This window comes from Ooceraea biroi, chromosome 2 (genome assembly GCF_003672135.1).
Source record: "Ooceraea biroi isolate clonal line C1 chromosome 2, Obir_v5.4, whole genome shotgun sequence".
NCBI lineage: Eukaryota > Metazoa > Arthropoda > Insecta > Hymenoptera > Formicidae > Ooceraea > Ooceraea biroi.
In genome coordinates this window covers 8,562,071-8,575,129 of record NC_039507.1, presented here as the reverse complement: position 1 = coordinate 8,575,129, position 13,059 = coordinate 8,562,071, and the positions used below count along the sequence as shown (strand labels likewise).

Sequence of the window (13,059 nt, the reverse complement as noted above, 5' to 3'; positions counted from 1 at the left end):
TTCAGCCTCGAAAGTGCGACTAAGAAAAGCATCTGATGGAAATATATATCTTTGCCCATTTTTAAAGATATAGTCACCTCTACAAATGTAGCGTATGTGCGCGTACATTTGCGCGGAACTGAGAAAGAGATATATCTCTGTCCGACAATATCGACTATACTTTATGTGCACTGGAGATATACAGAATGTTCAAGAGTCTTTTTTTATTTTTTGTGAGATACAAAATTTGTTATGCGGTTAGATAGGATTTTAATACCTACTTATAAAAATATGAGAAGTAACGGAGGTAAAATAAGTACCAGATATATAATAGTTGAAGTTGAAGATATATTTATCTTTAAAATTATTGGAGCAATAAAAACTGATAAAAATATAATTGCGAGAAGTTTATCGAGTTAGGTGAGAGATATTCGTTTACATTATTGAGATTACTTTTCTTGAGCTTTCCTAAATGTATGACAAATTTAATATCTTTTATGTACATAATTTAAGTCATCCTAATTTGATGTCCGTTCTAAATGTTAAAATAACTATTAAAATAACTTGCTTACCTCAATTTTAATATTTAGAAATTGAGACTAAAATTAAGACTCACGATTTTTATTCTTTTCACAATCCAAAACATCATCTTTTTTATCCTAATATGATTACTTAATTTTCACTCCCTACTTTATTTACTACTTATTCTTCTTACTATAATTATTCCCCTTTTTACAATATTACAAATTTCAAAAAACTAATGGCCTCTTCCTTTATTAATTAAAAAAAGATGAATATTATTCCTAATTTTATTCTCCTCAACCATCTGATTAATATATCTTCTATTCTACATGTTAACTTTATTTCTAATCACTAACTTATTCAAAATCTAGCATATAAAATTGTACGTGACTTACATTAACTTGAAATTTGATTGTCTCATCAATTTAATTCTCAACTTTCAATTATTATGAATAGTTCCGCGCTATTGATCGCTTTTTGTAAAATGTTTGCCAGTGCAAAACGTGCAATATCTTTATCTCTGAATATCCCGTAGTCATGCAATCTTCGCTGGCTGCGACATTAGATGCGGTCATGCCCGTCTTGACGAAGCTCGAAATAGACGAATAGGCGTTTCGATCGTTAACGAGATAACGAGCTTGGCGAAATGGCCTGAGAAGCCATTTCGTTCCACCGCCATTAAATTTAGCATGGAAGCGCAGTGTGCCGGAGAGGACGGAATCCTTAATAAGGTGTTTACCTCTTAATGACTAATGCAGGCTCATTGTGATTACGCTAACTACCACTAAATAAAACGTTCGCTTACTAATAATTCCCTTATTCGACCGAGGTTGCTACTCACGCATCGAGACAAATTTATGGGTCGGCACGAGTTTATGTTTTTTCACGAGAGAATCGATGTTGTCGCGGTGGTTTGTTCGCGTTAAATTCAGTGAAAGATTAATTGTGCCTCCAAATAAACTGCACCAAGTTAATCTTCAGTGCGCGCGCTTAAAAAAAAAAACCAGAAAAAGGAAAAATGATCCACGCGACACAGCAGCGGTATCGTCACGTGCGCAGATATATTAAGCCAAGTAACGAACGTCAATTTTCATTGGAACATTTGTTGCTGCGTTACTGCGATACAAACGGCCGTGCACGCACCATCCATAACAAAATCTCCAAGGTGTTATTACGCGGCAAATGCGTGTCAACCATGAAGCATTGCATGTGCGTCTGCCATTCGTTTTCATTCATTAGCGGTTGTTAGCGGTGTAATATTTTACTTCATCAAGACACAACTGAGGAATAAATCACAAGTGTTGTCGTCTGGACGTCATAAGTTTTGCAAGATTACCAAGATCGTCAGGAATAATCTCTCTCTGCGCTGTACACGCGCGCATATAATGCGAACGTACAGTAACTGCGATATTAATAATATTTTATATTGCAAACGGATCCATTTTGTTATAGGGAAATAATATAACAAATAATTAATAATGCGTTTAATGCTACAATAAAATCATTCCGTTTCCCGCATGGAAACGAATGTTTTGTCTATTTATTTATTTTAACTCTTTATTATTTGTATTAACGTATTAACAATACTACGTATTTATTCGGTAATACAAATTTTAACGTTTAATTGTAGATTGTAATGCTTATTAAATTTTCACAATTGAAAATTCTGATCAAATATTATCTCACAATTACAGTGCTTACGGAAAACTTGCAATTATTTTAAATTATACTACATCGTACAGAAACACTCGAAATTTGACACGTAAACCGGCACGGGATGCGAACAACATATCCTGCGGGAAAGCTCGTGCGGAATTCACAAGGCACGCTCACTTGAATATATTAGGGTGATTGGCTAACATATCCTACCGGCCCAACCATATGTAAGCTCCACTTTAGAACGGACAAACTCCGACGTGCGGCGATAAACTATGGGAAACTTTGGAAAAATCAAGTGCACAGCAAACACACCCTGATAATTTACCCTCGCATCGCAAAAGAATCGAATAAATGCACGAAAAACGCTTTACTATAACTCTCATCCAGATTCTTGGTTACATTTTATTCCAAAACTGATCAATTAACTCCCTGTCATCATCATTAACAATTAAGAATTTCGATCAATTAACATTGATCGTAATTAGTAATTACTTCACAAGCTCGCCTAGAATACTAATAATAAAATATACATAATAATAATAATAAAACTGATTATTTCACATATCGGCAGAAAAAGTATCGCGAAACTGTCACGGAAAAAAGCACGGGACAAAATCGGGAGCTTTGTTTCACGCGGATGCGACTACCTTACGGGTCGAGAGAGCGCGAATCCTCGATGCGGGTGATGTTCATTCGAAGGGAAAAGCCCGACGATAAAACCGGCGCGTCCTCGCCGTGGTTGCACGCCGAGGTGGCAGAGACGCTTCGATTTATTCATGCGCCGCTTTTGTACAACGCATTAAAGATGCAATACGATGACCTCCGTTCCTTCCATGATAGCGCCGCGCTCTCGGCAGGCCCGTGCCGTATCTCACTGCGTTTTTCTATGGCTTTTCGTTGTTACTCCCATCGCGCGCTCTACCATCGTGTATATTTAATCTAATAAAATAGTGAAATAAGTCCGTGCACGCCCGCCTCGGGGAAAACCCCATGCTGCAGCGAACACGTGCGTCGGTGCCAGCTTCCTTACGACCGGTTGCAGCTGCAACTGCGGCAGTCTACGTCGCGGCGTGCAAGACAATAAAGGAATATCGAAATCCCATGGCCGTGGAAACCCGGCGGTAACCTACTGACGGATATCCGCCCGGACTTTCGACGACTCGATTATTAATAATGTAATTCACGAATGGTCGTGTTATTAATAGTAATGTACGCGAAGCTCAATTCATTAATATCCGATTTTCGCGCGGAAATTAATGTGAATCCGCGCGCATTACGGCGAAACGTTCTCGGAGATAATTATACACGATAATATCAATATTTTAATTGCGCAGCATTAGAGTAATAATAATTAAATTCTATCGAATATTTTATCCGCGCCTACGTGAACAGACAACGGAACGTGCACGTCTGAATCTTACATATTTATATAAATATCTTGTGTCGCGTTTCGTTATTATTACTTGCATTTTAAGTCAGAAATGTCTTTTGTCAATTTTTCGTACTGATTTGATCGAAGCGTTTAAGCTCGAGGTGTCCGAGGTTTGTTCAAATCAAAGTAAAGTCACGTTCAAATCACAAGATGATGTTTCAGAACAAGCTCTTCGATAATTAATCGCTGATGCGTTGCCAATCACGAACACGCAGCGTCGGCGAAATAATCGTGTTTGCGACGAGAAACATGTAAATACATAAGGTACGGAATACAGGTCCCAATTCCAGCCTGAATAAATGTTAGTATCAGGCGGCTCGTAGTAATTAGGGAAGCGTCTACTTGTGATATCGGCACCGTGTAGCACCGTGATACCATGCATATATACAGTGTCTCCGGATTACCCGCGTTTCCTTTCATCCGTGGATTCCTAGGCCAGTTTGGATCTTGATTCCGTGTCTGCTCGATGAAAATTTGATTGGGTAACATATTTGAAGCTCAAATTTTCAGTATAAAATTTCAAATATAAAATATTAGAGAATTGGCAAAAGTGTTTTTAAATGGACAATGTTTATCGTCACAAAGTTCGTTGATAGTCGAATATTTAGAGCTCAAATTTCGTCGGTTCCATGCAGATTCGTTCCGGTCTGACGCACCCATGCGTATCCTCGTAGGTTGGAGCGCGCTTAGCTAAAAGCACAACTACTGGCAGGTGGCTACACCCGGTGGTGTCTAGCACCCGGGGATAATGCATCTCAGGCTTCGTAATCACAATCACCTCCGTTTAAATTCAGGCTCGTTATAACTTGCTCGATATTGAACGAAGAACTCGCGTTTTCCATTTCCTTATATTATACTTGCTCACTTACTGGTATACCTGAATCAAGTAGAGAATCCTCAAGATCTCCGACAAATCGCAATGAGGGAAATTCAGCGACGTATGTACGTTGTAAGGATTACCTTACAGGAGCGCCCCGAAATTTGGAGAGGGATCTCTAAGTGGCAGAAAGTGCGGCGGAACTCGTAGGGCACCCTGTGTGCAACGCGTTCACACTGGGATACGCATTCATGCTCTCGTATCTGCCGTCTTGAAATATGCATGGGCATCTCTTAGTACGTTTAGGAGGAAATTACGTAGGAACAACACGCGCACGGCCCTATAGCATCCTGTTAATATTAAGCACGCGCCTCCCCCCGCATTATCCCCGGGTGCTAGACACCACCGGGTGTAGCCACCTGCCAGTAGTTGTGCTTTTAGCTAAGCGCGCTCCAACCTACGAGGATACGCATGGGTGCGTCAGACCGGAACGAATCTGCATGGAACCGACGAAATTTGAGCTCTAAATATTCGACTATCAACGAACTTTGTGACGATAAACATTGTCCATTTAAAAACACTTTTGCCAATTCTCTAATATTTTATATTTGAAATTTTATACTGAAAATTTGAGCTTCAAATATTCGACTATCAAGAGATCTTGTGACAATAAACATTGTCTATTTGAAAAATTTTTGCCAATTTTCCCTAAAATTTTACATTTGATATATTATTAAATAACTGCTCCATTAGTAACTAGTAAGAATCTTTTATGTCGCGATTCTACGTGTAAATTTTGCGTTGTTGCTGTCAGTGATTTTAACGTAACGTTCAATGATCTTTTAATCGCTTAATGTGGCTTCGAAAACTAAGAGAAGCAAAATAGCAGCTGTTCGAGGCTTGCGTTCGAAGCGTTGGTGTCTCGGAGAATTAACAACACGTGTCAGATATAAAAGACAGTAAACGTGCTATTAAAACGACAACGAGTTCCGGGAAATTTCTACAAATGCGGTCTGGGTGTGTCCCGTGGCATTTAATTCTCTGTAATTTCATTTAACTCAACTTGGTGTTACGACTATATAACACAAGTAAAATTAAATATATTATTTTCAACTAATCCATCATGTACACTCTTTCCCTTTTTCTCTCTCTCTCTGAATTGCTCGAATTCTAAGAATGATAAGACTCGCGAAATGTCGAAAAGTTATTACAACGATTATTTATATACCGTGCAAGTGACAAAAAATCGATTAATTTTAATATTTGTGATAGCGATTTTTAACAGTTGTTAACTTTAATTTTGTTCGCGAGGAAAATTGTGTTTATAAATATCCCTAATTAAACATGAAATTATCTCTTAGCAGCTAATAGAGTAGCGAAATTCCATGTGTTCATCTACGGAAAGCTGTAAAAGGATTAATCGCACGATATCGACCATGCCTCTCATTGGATCCCCCGCGTGCACGCAAAACATTCTTTAAGGAAGACTTTAATTAAGTTCCGTGCAGAAAGTCTCTAAATAACGTCCTGCAGATTGGACAATTTAGCAACGTCAAGGCTGGCTGCATAAAATGGAACTAAATGCGCAACGCGTGTCGTGAGCTTTCACCGCTTAAAACAAGGTCTCGCAGAAAACGTAGACGGAAGCGGAGAGCGCAAAAAGAGAAAACAAGATGAAGCATCCAAAGGCGGAAGTGATTTACACGATAAAACCATTTTATTCGAATGGCTTTTGTTTGAATGATCCGCAAAACACGCGCGTATACGCACCATTTGCACGCGCGCAAGAACTACCTGGGAAATATTATTCCGCGAGATTTTATTCATGTGGACAATAAATAAAATCGTGTTTTCACATCCGTGTCTCAAAACACGGTCGTGCTTTCCGCGACGTTGCAATTCATGTGCATTTTTCGCACGCGCTGATCGAGCTCGTCGAACGATGCGTTCGATTGGCTGAGAAATTAAACTTTAATTGCTTCCTTCTTTAACGTTTTTGCAGAGTAACAACACGCTTTGTATCTCCGGTAAGTACGGTGCTTTCGCATTTAGAAACGGAGCCGTCGTTAAGGACTTGCCGCGAGTTAGGCGTGCGTTTTCCCGGCGCGTTCCTCGCGCACACAAATGCAGTTTCATTCCAATTCCTGGCTGTAGTACTCTCGATAACGCCGTTTGACGAGCAGTTTATGCCGTTAATGGCAGTCTCGCATTGTTTCGCCCGATTCCGAGGAATTCCGGAATATCTGCCGTTTGCGCGAGGCCAGCCCTTTGAAAATGAGGTCTGCGCGCGTTCACGTACCTTTACGTTCTCTAAAAAGCGTACTTTCTGATTAAAGAACATTCGATGAGTCCTTGTAATGGAAAATTTCGCTTTTGCTGCGTAGTTCTTAATCTCTTAATATTATAAATTAATCATCGTTCAGTAAAATTCTCCAGTCACATTTGCGCTCAGATAATATTTAAAATTTCAGATCCTAACGTGTCAAATTGTAATACTGATAAAAATTGATCATAAATGTATGCATAAAAATGTTTTATCTTTGAAACCACGTGTCCAAAAAATTAATTAGCCAACTTGAAACGTGAGAATAATTTATGAAACATTATATCAGTGATATTATACATTATATTAATCTGACGAAAATTTATCGATGTATGATGAAGAACTTTTATCTGCTATTCGCAAATTATTATCGTAGATTATCGCGGAATTTTTTCAATTCTCTGAAATTTCTTCGATATTTTCGTTCTCGAGAGTGTATAATACTCCTGTAAGAAAAAAACGTAGACACAGTTGTGTTCTTTTGAACATATACATGCGTATATCCCAGAATTGCACTCTCATTTCCGCTTCATTACGATCGTGCATGCATCTGTGTGCGGTGTTGCTGGTAGCGTTGTTTGATGGAAGGTGAATAACCAGCTGAGTACTGGAATTGAGTGCACGAACCCAGATGAAATTCCTATAATGTTTCGCATCGTTTTGCTTTTCAAATTTCAAAATTGCTATTTTGTTTAATCGTCGAATAGCGAATTATGGAACTTCTTTGAGATTTCTTTAGCTTTACTGTATCATTAAAGCGACGCGGTGTATTGATCTCGAATGTGATTCAGCATTCAGAAATGGGAGTGTATCTTACGTGCGGTTGTGTTTTTGTAAGATTTAATTATCCGTAACACGTCGCCGTTAATGTTTTGCGGATGCATGCCCGACATAGTGCCCGACGTTAATCCAAGTTATGTTGCACGATAATGATCCGGTTTATAACGCAGTTCGCCGTGGAATTAATTATGTATTCTTCACCCGCGATATCTTGATTACTTTTTGCGCGTTTGTTGTACGTTTATCTATACGTATAGAAACGACATAGTGATAGTAATATTCCACAGTAATCATGTAGCTGTTAAATTCGCTTGTCTTTTATGTATTTTCCTGAAAGGAGAACATCTTTCTGCGAGAGTGGCAGTAATACCGCGAATAATCCTGCAAGAATGCTAAACGTCTCTGGGAGTTTGTGCGCCTAAAAAGCCGATCGTACATCGCAAAGACAAGGTGCGGAGCTGAGAGTTTAAACAGTCTTCGATCAACGGAGCTGATACTGTGGAACGACCGAAGTCCTGCGAAATCCTTTGATATCCCAAAGGACTCAACTTCGCTCCTAAAACCGTCCGTCCTTCCGTGTACCTAATCGTTGAGACTTAACGTCAGCCTAAAGCCTATTAAAGCGAGCATCGGGGGTAAGTCCTACTTTTCGGAGCAAAGTGGCACAGTCCTTATAAATATACAGAGACGTATTTAAACCTCGTCCTGAGATTGGAAATGGTAATGATTTTTGCAGCATCGATAACAATCTAAACTAACAATAAGATTAAACTATCTCGCTCGTTCGAAACATGTTCATAATTGCATTATAACATCATAATAAATTTAATATTTGATTATTATATACAGGGTGTCCCAGACCTACCGTACCACCGGTTAATGGTAGATTCCTGAGGTGATTTTGGGACGAATGTTCCTCTTGCAAAATGTCGAGGGTGGCGTAGTTTCGGCGCTGCGAAGGGTTGTAGTTATCCTATCCTTGTGCAGAATTTCCCGCGTTCAGTGACGGTGGATCAAGGGGGTCCCGCGCATCGCGCACACTTCAATTTGAACAGCCGCGAAAAATTAAGATCAAATTGAAGTGTGCGCGACGCGCGGGACCCCTTCGACCCACCGTCACTGAACGCGGGAAAATTCTACACAAGGATAGGATAACTACAACCCTTCGCAGCGCCGACACTACGCCACCCTCGACATTTTGCAAGAGGAACATTCGTCTCAGAATCACCTCAGGAATCTACCATTAACCGGTGGTACGGTGGTAGGTCTGGGACACCCTGTATTATACGCGATTATTCACGAGAGTAGCTCTTATTATTGATAATAAGTGCAGTTTTCCAAATACTCGCCGTTACACCTAATGCTTCGGCGAATGCGTAAGTCACTCTAGCGCCGCGATTGCGCCTAAAAATCAGATGCAACGCTTTTAACCTTCCATCGCGGAACTTTACGCAGCCATAAAACTCGCTGCGCCGTTCGACGACTAAATTATGCGCATATATGTCGATCAACACGCGTGCGCTCTGACTACGCGAACACGAGCGTTTTTTTCCTTTTTTTTTATAAAGCATAAAACTTGAACGTACCGTTTACGGTACGCGTGAATGCATTTGTTATCGGATCGCGACAGGGCGGATCGGAATGAGAATGATCGCTGATGGATGGATAATGGAATATTTAACCACGATTTAAAGCGCTCACGAGCGCCTGGCGAGGCCTGGCTAGATTACTTTCGGCATTTTCCATTCAATTCTATTAATACGTGAGGCCGGACTACGCGCAGTGATTTTTACCGATGTCATTCCCATGACTTTGGAACGACGCGGAATAATTCAACGCGGATTGGTTTACCCGCGCCGGATGAGGACCGATCGATATCCGTGAAAAGAATTCAGCTCCTCGCCGATCTTTCACCAACGTTTCGCCTTTTTCTTGCGCCTCTCGCGCCTTTACGCAATGTCGAATCATCAAACGCCGTTTACCTGCCTCGTCAAACGCGACGCGAGCACAAAGGTAAAAGAATGCAATACCTGTTGCTCGATAGAGTACCTGTCTAGAGATATCCGGATATATCGGAAGTGTCGATATATCGAAGGTGTCGAACGGACAGCGAAAATCACGCGAATCGCTTTCTGTTTTTCGAACAATTTAATTCGATGGCGGCTGCTCTTACGGAAATTATTCCGCTGATTCGCGTGCTCCGAAATTTTGCGTCGATAGAGAATATCCACGTAACAAGTGAGCAAAGCTACGTAATTGGATAAGTATTTATCTTCCAGCAAAGCATGTCGAGGAATTGTTCAAGCGCGCTTGGATTGCGCTTTCGTTTGCGTTTTCACGCTCGCGCAACATCGAACGGAATTCCCGAATACACTCAATCATCTGGTTCGCGCGTACGCACGATACTATTATGCCCGCGGCACGCAGTTCCGGCCTCCGTTCTCAAAAATGTGTTACCGCTAAATTTTCCGCGGCATTACCTTCCGCGACAAACGAGGAAGAATACACCTGTTGCGCGGTATCGTCGATAGGCTTATCGACAATCCGCTCAAGCGACATATAAAGAGGGCCTGCATGTGACGATGGTGCTATCAATAATACGTGCGTGTCACTTGAAATACGTCATGACTGCGTATGTATATGTACACCGTTAAAAATTGTGCGTCCATATGTTAAACTTTTCTTGTGTTGCCATGTTTTGATTACTACTTCAATGTAAAATTAACATACAACTGATATGTTATTATTTTTATAACAATTTTATATGTTACATTAATGTTAACTTCATAACTTAACATTTTGTGTATGTTTCTTAGAAATGGAATATTATTTGAAATGCTTTTAACACAATAATTTTAAACAATCAACATGTCACAAAGTCAGTTTAACATTCTAAAAGAAATTAAAGTAAATCTTCAAATAATCATGAACTTTGACGTATAAAATAATCAAATTTACTAAACTTAAATGTTTCTATCAAAAATAATTTAAGTTGAAATAATTACTATCATGTGTTAATATAACATAAAAAGTAAATGTTCATATTGTATGAACGAAAATGTTCTATCAACTTTTCTGATGAGTTATTGTAACTTCTCTTCCATGTAGTTTTCAATTACTTTGTATGTTATTTTTACATCACACTTAAAGTTACAATAACAAAAATAAATGTAAAGTATTGTGTTAATTACTTAACATTTCTAGTTTGTCAAGAAGTAACATATGACGAATGAGTTACTTTAACTTAAAATTTAGAGTGGACTTTCTGGGACATGCAAAAAATGTTAAAATTAACATTTTATTTTTTACTGTGTATGTGTGTGTGTCTGTACGTATATATCTACAGGAGAGAAGAAATACTAAAATAACGATCGTTTAGTTTAAATTTGATCGGGACGATGCGGATTAACTAAATCCACGATTCGCGAGTCGAGTGTCACGTCTAAGCAGAGTATCGCGAAAATTTCCAAATGTACGGTGGTTGCATAATAATTCGGCATAAATCAATTTGGCCGCCGGAGTAAATTTTGCATTTAATGACGAATAATTCGTCGCGGATTTACATTTCAATTTTGAAATGCGATTAATTGATTCGCTGGTGGTAACAAACCAAAAGTTTGAATCCGCATTTCGCCGCATTATTGCCCGGGTTATTTCCTTCTCTCCTCTCCCTGCAAACGGTTGCGAAGTGATCGCGACGCTTCTCTCCCGTCCCTCGGATAAAATCAGACGTTATTTCCTCGCGCGCACTCCTCCGCTCCGCCCTGCTTCCACTCGAGCTCTGTCTCGTTGGCAACGCGATTTAATCAGAAATTCAGTCGCTCGATATCACGCTCCGTGCACCGCAAAACATTTTTTTTGTCTCTTTCCCTCGTGTCATTCTGCCAGTAAGGGGGCTTAAGGTTGACGTCACGATGCGGGCGTACCTTTTACAACGTTCTCGCGCGCGCCCGCCAGTCCGCTCCGTTTTTTCGCCCCGCTGTCCTTTTTATTTTCGGGCTGCGTGTGCACGAGTCAAGCCTGCAAAAACGACGACACAAACGCTCCATTACTCTTCTTCTTGTCCCACGCGTTACAGCGCCGCTTCGCGTGCAATTACACATAAAGGAGGGAAAAAAAGGATAGGAGGTCTCTTCCTCCTTTTTCCTCTCGCTCCTGTCCTCTCTCTTTTCCCGTCTCGCTCATGCATTTTTATTTCTGCCGTTTGTCCAGCGTGCGGGGCTTCTTCCGTGTCGACACGTGAAGGACCATATGTCGCGGAACGTAATTAGGAGTAGCACTCGTCGCTTCGAGACGCGACTGCACCAGATGCAGCATGCAATGTTTCGCGACACGCGACAATATTAAGTCATAGACGTCGCGAGACGACAAATCCTCCTGGCATTAGTCCATTTTGCGCGTGGCCAAAGCGCTTACATCCGCATGCACCAAGACGCATATTGACGGGATCAGCTCAGGGGACCAGCGTTTCAACCCTTATTTTACTCCTATAATATGACATTCGTTCTCTGTTTTCCACAAAAATGAATTCACCGTGCGATTTGCGTCCGACACGGCCCGATCGCGACACCGTATCCATTCTTGGGATTAATGTGTCGCGCGCGTTACACTTTTTACGCTTATCTGGATACATCCCGGGCGAGTATTTTGAAATTAAAATCCCGTTCTCTACGACCGTCGACCTGCTGCCTCGCCGCCGATCGGTCGGTCAGTCGGTCGGTCGGTAGGGATTACACGTCGTTTTGGGAATTGATGACTGAAAATACGAAAACGTAATCCGCGATGTAGCACGCTCGAGTCGGCACGTAATATCCGGTGCGGCGCCAAATGCGTCCTCGCGAACGCTCTTCAAAAGAACGACCATTTCGCGTGGCGTTATCGTGAATAAGCGCGCGCGAATATATACGTGCATCATGTATGCGACGTAAACGATAGGCAAAAGCTGGATGTAAAAAGCGCGGACGCCGGTTCGTGCCGGTGGTTGCGCCTCGCGCAGCCGTCGTTCCGGATGTTACATTATGTAACAGTGTTTTGGGCGGTTCAGGAAGAATTCCGATTTGCGCGCCGATCCGATGGATCCGGGAAATATGATCGCGGTTGTCCGCGGTGAAGCGAAAACGCGGTCAAATGGTCCGAAAGGCTCCTTACAGATTCTTTCCCTCGCGGTTGATCCCGCGGCATCGATCTCGCCCGCCGTCGCGATGGCGAACGCTGTTTATCGCGGCTGGTCGTGTTACGATGATCAGTTGCGACAAACGGCGCGACCCACTTTTCGTACGATCGCGCGACTGCATTTCATCAATTTGACAAATTCTTTCTCATTTGACAGGAGAAAACAATAGGAACCGTTTGCGTTGCGCTCGCAATAAATTACGACGTCACGTGTGTTAATATTTGCCTTTTGAGTCGGAAACGCGCGGATTTCATCCATCACTTTCATTTCGGTTCTGCATTATTAAACACGTTTGCATGCGTGCTCGAAGCGCATCGGAAGTACCAATTTCATTTTTATTTTCCACAATTCGAGTGAATATGATATAATCGCTT

General features: G+C 41.1%; 1 protein-coding gene across 9 annotated transcripts in view; it reads left to right on the top strand.

Annotated features, from left to right (window-relative positions):
• The window catches only part of LOC105276811 (lachesin), a 278,627-nt gene that overhangs the window by 211,829 nt on the left and 53,739 nt on the right, over nucleotides 1-13,059 (top strand). The window lies entirely within an intron of this gene.